The following is an 11,584-nucleotide window of genomic DNA, read 5'->3' on the forward strand; positions in this document are numbered from 1 at the left end:
ACCAAAGACCACAGTAAGGGAACTAAACTTCGTGGTTGTAATTGTGGTAGTGTGTTGTACTATTAATTTTCCTGTACACAGTAATTGCTTCCCATTCACACTGGTTTTTCCTTTTCTACAGCTCATGTTAAGAATGATTATTCCATTTTCCACTCGATGTTATGATCAGTGAACGTACTATATTCAGTAGGGGCACTTACTCAGAGATAAGTCCTACCGGGTTCAACAGGTCTTACACCCTAGAAAATGTGTTTAGGAGTGCAGCTTTATACCAGCTGTTCATTAAATCAATTCATAATGTGAACATAAAACCTACACAGGGTGCAATGTTCAACTGATTTTTCTTCCATATTCTGACCTGCACTGCACGTTAGCACCAAAAAGCATTTCAAAGGTGCCTTTTTAGCTTCTTGTGTGAAATCTAGATTTGGAATAGCCAGCATCCTATAAAGGAAGGAGAGGAAAGAACAAAATGAAAAGCCTACTATATACCAATTTTTAACCATCTTGAATACAAAAGGGGAACCTAATGTGCATCTAGTGCACACCCCTTAACACTGCAGCAGCTGGATGAAGGAAGGCATGGGGATGGAGGTGGAAAGGGCAGGGAGGAGAGAGAACTTGCCTGAAAAAAATTGTTATTTTACTCACCTGAGGTAGCTCTTAAATGACAACAGTTACTGCTGGTAGAAGGATTTCTCTTCCTCTCTCTTTATTACCCACCAACCCCTTTCAAAATTTAGACTGTAAAGTCTGCCTCTTCTTCTTCCTCTTCTTGGTACTGGTTATTTTATGTTATGGTACTTACACTACCAATATGCCAACAAATTTGGAACACTTAACAGTGGCCACAAGACTGGAAAAGGTCAGTTTACATTCCAATCCCAAAGAAGGGCAATGCCAAAGAGTGTTCAAACTACCGTACAATTGCGCTCATTTCACGTGCCAGCAAGGTGATGCTCAAAATCCTACAAGCTAGGCTTCAGCAGTATGTGAACCGAGAACTACCGGAAGTACAAGCGGGGTTTCGAAGAGGCAGAGGAACTAGAGATCAAATTGCCAACATTCGCTGCATCATGGAGAAAGCAAGAGAATTCCAGAAAAATGTCTATTTCTGCTTCATTGACTATGCTAAAGCCTTTGATTGTGTGGATCACAACAAACTGTGGCAAATTCTGAAAGAGACGGGAGTACCAGACCACCTTACCTGTCTCCTGAGAAACCTGTACGAGGGTCAAGAAGCAACAGTAAGAACCAGACATGGAACAACCAATTGGTTCAAAATTGGGAAAGGAGTACGACAAAGCTGTATATTGTCGCCCTGCTTATTTAACTTATATGCAGAGTACATCATGAGAAATGCTGGGCTGGATGAATCACAGGTCAGAATTAAGATTGCCGGGAGAATTATCAACAACCTCCGATATGCAGACGATACCACCCTAATGGCAGAAAGTGAAGAGGATCTCAAGAGCCTCTTGTTGAGGGTGAAAGAGGAGAGTGCAAAAGCTGGTGTGAAACTCAACATTAAAAAAACGAAGATCATGGCATCTGGCCCCATCACTTCCTGGCATATAGAAGGGGAAGAAATGGAAGCAGTGACAGATTTTATTTTCTTGGGCTCCAAGATCACCGCAGACGGTGACTGTAGCCATGAAATTAAAAGACACTTGCTCCTTGGGAGGAAAGCTATGGCAAACCTATAGTGAGAATAGGTTTGAATAGGTTTGAAATAGGTGAGAATAGGAGAATATAAAGCATAGTGAGAAGCAGAGACATCACCTTGCCGACAAAGGTCCGTCTAATCAAAGCTATGGTTTTCCCACTAGTAACGTATGGCTGTGAGAGCGGGACTATAAGGAAGGCTGAGCGCCGAAGAATTGATGCTTTCGAACTGTGGTGCTGGAGAAGACTCTTACGAGTCCCCTGGACTGCAAGGAGGTCAAATCAGTCCATCCTAAAGGAAATCAACCCTGAGTGCTCATTGGAAGGACAGATAATGAAGCTGAAGCTCCAATATTTTGGCCACCTAATGCGAAGAGAAAACTCCCTGGAAAAGACCCTGATGCTGGGAAAGACTGAAGGCAAAAGGAGAAGGGGATGGCAGAGGATGAGATGGCTAGACAGCATCACCGATGCAATGAATATGAACTTGAGCACGCTCCGGGAGAGAGCGCAGGACAGGAAGGCCTGGCGTGCTATGGTCCATGGGGTCACGAAGAGTCGGACACGACTGAACAACAACTTACACTACGCTCCTATACAGGTGTGTACTCAGAAGTCAGTCCCAAAGAGTTCAGTGCGGTTTGATTCCAGGCCCGTGGGTAAAGGGTTTATGGTACCTTGCCAGCGCTGTGTAAATGGTTGTGGCAAAAACAACAACAGCGAAGCCGGGATCAAAACAGAGAAGGAGAAGAGGAAGACGCCCATTCACTGGCTGGCTGAGTTTGCAAGGAGCGTGGCGCTGACGGGGGAAGCTGGAGGCGGGCACGGGAAGAAAGGGAAGAGAAGCTACGCGGCAGCGGCGGGTCGCCCGTGGGCGGGCTGCCTCAGGCGCCCCTCCGCCAGGCCTGACACCCGTCTCGGCGGCGGGGGCCGCACCGTCGCAGGGCCCGCCCTGCCATGCGGCAGCGCGATCTGGGCTGTCGCGAAAGGGCTCCACACGGTTAGCGACCGGATCCGTCCCCGTTGTATTGTGACTCCCAGGGAGAGGCGCCCGTGGGGCCGTCTTCCTCAGGTGCCGAAATAACGCGGACAGTGCCGGGCACCTTGGCGTGATTTGGCCGGGGCGGGGGGGGGGGGCGCTGCTGCCCCGCCTCAGGCAGCCAGTGGTCTGGGCCCGGCCCTGCGCATCCTCTCCCCGCCCCCGAAACTGCGGTCGAGCCTCCCGGGTGGCGTTATCCGCCGGCGCTTCAGACTCACCCGCGTTGTCGCGCTCGTACGAAGCGACCGGAGGACGGCGGGGCTCCGGAGCCGCACGGGGCGGACTCATCCTCCTCGCCTGAGGAAGAAGAAGAGGCGGACGCGGCGGCGGCGGCGGCGGCTGCGTGAGGGAGGCGCGCGGGGCGGCGGCGGCGGCGCCGGCAGCGCGAGCCACCAACCGCCGGAACGTCCAGGGCGAAGCGGGGCTGGGGGAGGGGGAGCGTGTAAAAACTCGACCGGCCGCGAGCCACATCGCCGCGGCCCCTGAGTGGGCGCGACGGGCCACGTGACGCCTCGCTCGCACGCCTCCTCTGCGTGCACGTAATGCGTGTCGCCATGACACCAGAGTCAAGGTGCTTGCCCCTCTCTCTCTCTCTCTCTCTCTCTCTCTCTCTCTCTCTCTCTCTCTCTCTCTCTCTCTCTCTCTCTCGCGTATCTCTATAGAAGGAGGGACAGACGGAGCGCTAAAGCAGCACAACAGCACGGCGACAGGGGGGCTCTAGGCATGTCTAAAAAGGTGTCCCCAACCAGTCGTGTCCGACTCTAGGGTGCGGTGCTCATCCCCGTTTCTAAGCCGAAGAGCCAGCGCAGTCCGAAGACGCTTCCGTGGTCATGTGGCCGGCATGACTGGACACCGAGGTGCACGGAGCGCTGTTACCTTTCCCGCCGAGGCGGTACCTGTTTATCTACTTGCAATTTCTTGCTTTCGAACTGCTAGGTTGGCAGGAGCTGGGACTGAAGACGGGAGCTCACTCCGTCACGCAGCACTCGGGTCTTGAACTGCTGACCTGCCGACCTTCCAGTCTGCAGTTCAGCGTCTTAACCACTAAGCCACCGAGGCATGTCTACACCCGCCTAAAATCCTGCATTTAAAACGGGGCTTTTTTGCGTCCGTTTTAAATGCAGGATCACAACGGCTCCCTTTTTCACCTGCTTCCTTTCCCCGCTATCCGAGTCTTCCAGTAGCTTTCATTGACCTTCTTGCCTCTTTCCCTCTTCTCACGGAGGAAACACAACGGGGTAATTTGATAGCTCCATTATCTGCGATCCGTTTAAAAACGGAACAAAGGGCATTTAGTGCAGGAGACGCCTTGGAGGTTAACGACGTTGTCTAAAGAGCCCGCAGACCTCCGTGAAGGGTAAAAGCTCTGTGTGAAGGAGCCCTCTGGATCCAGTATGGCGACAGTCAGTCTTAATTTAAAATATACGAGAAAGATAGGCTAACAGCACAGTAATTTCAGCATGTATTTGGAGCTAAGCGTTTCAGCTTCAACTCTCATCAGGAGCTGTGGTGTTAAAAATATATATATATATATATATATTTTTAACATCGCAGCTACTGATGAGGGCAGGAGTTGAAACACTTTGCTCCAAATACCAGGTGGCCCAAAAGTAGGTATACAGTTGTTCAGAATGTTGATGGGAGGGGGAGAGAAAGTGTGAGTAGAAGATGTGTGGCTGGAGTGAGGACAGTTGGGAAGAGAGTGTAACTGTAAATGTCATAAACGACATGTAATGGAATACATTTCGAGCACTTACGAGATTGAACAATGTTAAACAAATGTAAATGTAATAAACAATGTAGTAAAATGCAAATAAACTATACTGTATACCTACTTCTGGGCCACTCTATATGTTGAAATTACCGTGTTGTTAGTCTATCTATCTTCTTACATGCATGCACTTTCCAATGAAGACTGAATTGGCGTTCGAATGCCACAAACTCGCTGCGGGAGTTAAGCTGTGCCGGGACAGGCGGGAAATCTGAATTGGACCAGCCAGGGCTTTGACTTCGGCCCGGGTTCCTCAAAGCAACTTGTTTTCTGGATACGAACTCCAGACCTGCCTGGAATATGTGAAGTAATAATGTAAAAGAAGAGACTTGCAAAGAGACCTGAATACCTGCAAATGCAAAGAAAAGCCACTCTGAAAATCTGTAACCAGGACTGTACGGACCTCAATCTGATAATGCTTGCTCATTCATTCATTCCATTTCTATACTGCCCAACAGCAAAAGCTCTCTGGGCAGCTCACAGTATGATTAAACACAATATAAAACCTCCACTGCTCAAAAATTTAAAAGTTTAAAAATAAATTAAAAACAATTAACAATAAAACCATCAGGACCTGATAGGAAACTAAAACACCTCATCAGATGCTGTCAAATGCCTGGGATCAGGCAATTGACAGCCTGATCCTGAAAAGGCACTGAAACAGTGACAATGTTGGTGCCAGACCAACCCAATGTCACATTGGGGAGAGCAGGAGAGCAGCACAATCAGGAGGCCATCACTGAGAAGGCCCTCTCCCTTGTTGCCATCCTCTGAACCTCCCTTGGAGGACGCTCTCAGATGTTGATCATAGTGTACGGGTAGGTTCATACCAGGAGACATATTCCATGATTCTATTACCACAATATTTTGTCCTGGTGTTGTGATATTTCTTGATTATTTGCATCTCTGTGCCTAAGCCTCTATACCCAGATCTTCAGACCAAAATCCCCACCCATTTGCTTTGCAATTGACTGTATGGCCAAGCAGTCTGCACAACCTACTCCCCACGTTAGCATGGGGTTCCTCTGCACTATAGTGTCAGTGCAGTGTAGTGGTTAGAGCATTGGACTAGGACTTGGGAGATCCAGGTTCTAGTCCCCACTTGGCTATGAAGCTCACTGGGTGGCTTTGGGCCAGTCACTGACTCTCAGCCTAACCTACCTCACAGGCTTGTTGTGCGGATAAAATGGAGAGGCGGAGGACTACTGTGTAAGCCACCTTGGGTTCCTCGCAAAAGGAAAAAAGACAGGATAGAAATGTAATTAATAATATATTATCATTGCTATCTTCAGGTACACTCCCCACAAGACAAGTTAAGTGCTAAAACACAATCCAGTGTGGTGCAGCGGTCAAATTAAGGTTGTGGAGGGCCAAATCCCCAGTCATGAAGATCACTAAATGACCTTGGGCAGTCACTGTCTCTCAGCCTTTGGGAGGGACAGTAGCTCAGTGGTTCAGCATACAGTTTGCATGTAGAAGGCCCCAGGTTCAGTCCCTGGAATCTCCAAGTAGGGCTGGGAAAGACCCCTGTCTGAAACCATGGAGAGCTGCCACCAATCACTGTAGTCAATTCTGAGATAGATAGACCAGTAGTCTTAATGTAGGGCACAGAACATATAGAAATGTACAGTATAGATGTCTCAGCATAGGAGAGGTACAAAATGCTGGCACCAGTAGAAGATGAAGAAAGTAGAGGAGCAGTGCCAGGAGGCAACTCAGTTTAAATGTCAGACCAGGAGCCAAACAGGTTTTTAACAGACTTATCCCCCCACACACATACACACACACACACATTTTCTCCTCTCTTTCTTGGGCCCCCAGGTTCCTTGTTCAATGCAACCACCTGTACATATAGCCACAGCCCCAAGAAGAGTCTTTAATAGGATTATTTATTTATTTATTCATTTCATTTCTATACCGCCCAATAGCCAAAGCTCCCTGGGTGGTTCACAAAAATTAAAACCAAACGGCACACAATAAAACAATTTAAAATATACAGAACATTAAAACCACAGTATAACAGTACAACTACAATAAAACCTAGCAGCTGTGCAGGAATTTAAAATACAGATTTAAAACAACAAAGCTAAAAGTCTAGAATGCTAAAATGCCTCGGAAAATAAAAAGGTCTTCACCTGACACTGAAAGGAATACAATGTAGGTGCCAGGCGAACCTCACTGGGGAGCTCATTCCACAGCCAGGGTGCCACAGCAGAAAAAGCACTCCTCCTAGTAGCCACCCACCTCATTTCCTTTGGCAGGGGCTCACGGAGAACAGCTGCTGAGGTTGATCTTAAGGTCTGGGCAGGCACATATGGGAGGAGGCAATCCTTCAGATAACCTGGCCCCAAGCCGTTAAGGGCTTTAAATGTTAATACCAGCACTTTGAATCGGGCCCGGAAATGGACTGGCAGCCAGTGCAGCTGAAAAAGTACTGGCGTAATATGAGCTCGCTGGCCAGTCCCTGTTAACAATCTTGCTGCCCTATTTTGGACCAGCTGAAGTTTCCAGACCGTTTTCAAAGGCAGCCACACGTATAACGCATTGCAGTAATCCAGACAAGTAGTTATCAGAGCATGGATAACTGTGGCTAGGCTATCTCTGTCCAGATAAGGGCGTAGTTGGTATACCAGCCTAGGCTGATAAAAGTGCTCTGTGCCACTGAGTTCACCTGTGCCTCAAGTGACAGTTCTGGATTTAAGATTTAGGATTTAAGAACTGAGTTGCATTCCAACTTCATCTTCGTTCTTTGTTTGATGTTCACATATTCCAGGACACAGGCACTTAAAAAAATACTCAGGTTCTTCCCACACCCGAGTTTCAGCCCCTTCCAACTTTACTATTATTCTCTTTTTTAAAAGGACTGTGGTCTTTTTCAGTTCTGAACATTGAGATTTATGTTATTGTTTCATATTCCCCTCTTCTCCAACTGGTAGGAAGTTCCAGAGGCAGCCGTTACATATAACGGTTATACAGCCTGTTTCCTTAAAAGGATGGAATCCTGTAAATATGATACCTTGTGTGGTGTACTATTTATTTACAATACGCAAGGCTGGACAGTCAGTTGGGAAGCAATTGGCAGTGCTAATTCCAAAAATAGCATCTGTTCCTAAGACCAACAGAAGCCCCCAGTACTGCCTTTCTCCAGCCAGCTGGAAAAAAAAAAAAAAAAACACCTCAGAGTTCTTTGTATGCCAAGTACAAACTGCAAAACTGTCATTCTGCCCACACCTGGGCAGGTGTGCACGTGTCACAATTCCAGCTGCTTGGAATAACCTCTAACTTGTAGGAGGTCATTCATAAGGCCCCATTGTCGAGTGATAAGACTCTATTAATCAGCTGCAAGTTAAGTAAAAACACGAAGGGAAGTGAGTGGAGAAGGGGGCGGAAGAGGAAATGGCTTTTTGCATAACCAAAGAGCATGCTTACTATGTTGTAATATTTATAACAGGGAAGATAGAATTCCTAACGGATGCCCTGCAAGACAAACGTTAGTGTGCTATGAGACATTTATTAAGCCAGCCTTCACCAACCTGGTGGCCGAGAGATGTGTTGGACTACAAATCTCATAATCCCCAGACAGGACAATGGGTATTGTAGTCCAACACATCTGGAGGGCGCCAGGCTGGGGAAGGCGGCATTAAAGGCTCCTATGAGCTCAAACTACAGCAGAGGCTGCCCTCTATGAATTACATCCTGCCTTTCAAATTATGTGTGCCTTGCAATGCGTTAAAAGAATACCAACAACTACACAATCCTGCCTAGGAGCCCATAGTCACCTGGCTGATGGTTGGGGTCAGAGCATGCTTCGCTGTGGTTCTGTAGTCTCAGGGCAAGTGGGAATTAGAGCAGAGCCCTTTCTGGCAAGAAGGGGAAAACAAACTCCCTGTTGCTGCTCCTTCTCTGACTGAAGGCTGGAGTCAAGGCTGGCCTTACCCTTGCTGTGCTGTTCTTCCCAAGAGGGAAAGTGCAGTGGTGTAGTGCAGCCAGGGCTCACAGGGACACAGCGCCAGCACCTTTCTATTAGCAGGAATGCGAATGGCATCTGCCACTCCCATATCCTCAGATTTCCCTTCACAGTGGCTGGAGGAAATTAATTTTCCCAGAAACAACAGTTCATCCCTTGGTGTGGCTATATAATGTACCTCCCTTCCCACCATGTGATTGTTTTAGCAACACCACTCCTCTTTAACATTTATACGCCACCAGGTACAAACTCTACCTACCCCTTGAGGTAATATCTTGGAGCATGAGTGGAAGGTATACATCAACTTCAACCTTTCATATACTTGTATTTTGACGCTGCCACCACCCTCCTCTTTATGAAGAGAGAACCTTCAATTCCTTCATGTGTATGGGTGTAGATTTACAGTACTTGGCTTATTTCTTTTGTAATTTCATTTCACCCTTTGTTGGTAAAGGATGAGACTGAGAATGGCATGGTTTGAAAGAACCAAACAAAAATAAAACTTTATTTAGGGAGCAATCCTTTTGGGATAGGCGGCCGCCTCCAAACTCAGAGGCAACTGCCTATCCAATGCAGGGTGGGCAGAGTGCAAAGGGGATATTCTCCTCCATGCTCCAGCCGCCCTGCATTTGCGGCTAGACAACCAATTTTGGCTGTGTAGCTGCTGGACTTTGAAGCAGGGGGGAGGCCGGATGACGCATAGGAAGCTTGTACCTGCACTTCTGCGCTCTCTGCCCCTCCGCACCCCCGGGGAACGCCCCCTTTTGTCCCGCTCCACACTTCTCTTCTGAGTGCAGAGCCCAGGGACGATCTGCTCCACCTACGAGGGGGTGGGGGTTCCGAGATCGGTTCCCGAAAACCAAACAATCCTATGGCCATCTAGCTGCTGTCTAGCAGCCATAGAATTGTGCCCCTACAAGGTTTGGGATGTTTCAATACAGCTTGAGTTCCTCATTGTTAAATTGAGGTTTCAAGTTTGTTTTTTTCCTTACCTACTCCATCCCTTCTAATAATACTTTAAACTAAAAGAAATATACCTCCCCTACCTCCCAGGGGAATCTAACCAGCCGCTCTCCAAGCTAATGCAGAACGGCCCCACTCCTACCCTTTTGAAAGCCAGTCGTTCTCTAGCCCCCAAAGAAAACAAAGAGTCCATTATTTGTTTTCTCTCTCCCAACTGAACAGAACAGCCACTCAGGAGATAAATTCAAAACTAAACATTCTAACTTCACCCACTCCCTCAACTTACCATTGTCTTTAGGAGAAATGTTACGCAAAGTATATCAGATATGCAAATAAACATTCCAATATGCAGCTAAACAATAAAATACCATTTCATCACAGGCTGCTACATCATAAAGGCCCATAACCATCTGCATTGAGCTCATGGTATGGACTTTTCCCTAATGGTGCCAGTTCCATGGGAAAGATTCACACCATAGTTCCTACTCACACAGTAGTGGCCCTTTGATACTTTCAGATGGAGATTGAATGAAATGATATTTCAAAATAAAAGTATTGTGGATGACACTAAAAATAAATTGAGAGAATTTTTTGAATTGAATCTGGACAAGGGAACAAATATCCGAACAGTATGGAATGCAAGTAAGGCCTATATGAGAGGTTATTTTATACAACAAAACACGCAACTGAAAAAGAGAAGAGAAGGTACAAAATATTCTAAAACAGATAAAGGAGAAAGAAGAATTCCTAAAGAAAAAACCAGGAAAGGCAAGTGTCTCCAACAGATTAAATTACTCCAACAACAATTGTTGATGTTAACAGTTCAAGGTATGCAAAAAAAAAAAAAAACTTTGTAAAACAAAGAAATTTTGAATTTGCTATTAACCAGGAAGATGGCTGGCCTATAAACTTAGAAAGAAAAAAGAAAACAATTGTGAAAATAAGGGAAAGTGAATTGGAATTAACCGATAATGTGGCAATTCAGAAAGCCTTTTATCAGCATTATTCAAATTTGTATAAAGGACAGGATATCTCCCCAGAATTAATGGATAAATATATTCATAAACAAAATTTACCAAAAATTACTAAGGAACAAAAACAAATGATGAATGGCCCAATAACAGTAAATGAAATGGTGGAGGCAATAAAAAAAAATTAAATTGGGAAAAACTCCGGGACCAGATGGAATATCAGGATTATATTATAAGAAATGTAAAGAAGAAATTTTACAACTGTTGAAAAATATTTTAGAAAAGGGGGAGATACCGGAAACATGGAAAACAGCATACATAACATCAATACCTAAAGAAGGACAGGATTTAACCTCGACAAAAAAATACAGACCAATCTCATTATTAAACAATGACTATAAGATATTTGCAACAATTTTGGCAGAAAGGCTCAAGAAAATATTGCAGGAGTTTGTAGATGAGGACCAAAGTGGTTTCTTACCAAGGAGACAGATGGGAGATAATGTAAGAATGGTCTTGAATGTGGTGGTATATTTGGAAAAACACCCAAAAAACAAGCATCTCTGATCTTTTTAGATGCAGAGAAAGCATTTGATAATCTCAACTGGAAATTTTTAATTAAGACTTTAGAAGAACTGGACTTTGGAGAAAACTTTATAAAATGGGTGAAATTGGTATATACCAATCAAAAGGCTCAAATAATTATAAATGGGGATTTGACTAAACCTTGTGAGATACAAAGAGGAACAAGACAAGGTTGCCCCTTGTCACCGCTATTGTTTATATTGGTTTTAGAACTATTGAACAGAGATATAAGACAAGATGATCGAATTACAGGAATAAAGATTAAAAAGGAGAAATATAAGCTGAGGGCTCTTGCAGATGACTTGGTGTTAATGTTGGAAGAACCTTTAAAGGGAATTGAAATTTTAATGAAAAAATTAAAAGAATTTGGAGCAGTGGCAGGGTTCAAAGTTAATAAACAGAAAACAAAATTTTTAACAAAGAATATGAATGTTCAAGGAAAAAAAAGTTGATAGATAAGACTGGCTTCTAAATTGAAAAGAAAGTAAAATATTGGGGAGTCTTTTTGACAAATATGAATTAGATGCTTTTTCAAAATAACTAAGTTAAAGTGTGGAATGAAATTAAACAAGACCTATTAAAGTGGGAAAAATTACAACTATCACTTTTGGGAAGAATTGCAA

The 11,584-nt window shown here is 45.2% G+C and overlaps 1 protein-coding gene across 6 annotated transcripts in view; it reads right to left on the minus strand.

Annotated features, from left to right (window-relative positions):
- The window catches only part of GALNT11 (polypeptide N-acetylgalactosaminyltransferase 11), a 60,302-nt gene extending 57,110 nt beyond the window's left edge, over positions 1–3,192 (minus strand). For all 6 annotated transcript variants that reach the window (XR_014792459.1, XM_084859367.1, XM_084859363.1 and 3 more), the window contains exon 1: positions 2,923–3,192. The gene's annotated coding sequence lies outside the window, so the exon portion shown is untranslated. The remainder of the gene's footprint in view (positions 1–2,922) is intronic.
- Positions 3,193–11,584: the final 8,392 nt, after the last annotated feature.

Source organism: Heloderma suspectum, chromosome 5, assembly GCF_057233095.1.
Source record: "Heloderma suspectum isolate Gila_16-S chromosome 5, 16-S_ref, whole genome shotgun sequence".
NCBI classification, from domain to species: Eukaryota; Metazoa; Chordata; class Lepidosauria; order Squamata; family Helodermatidae; genus Heloderma; species Heloderma suspectum.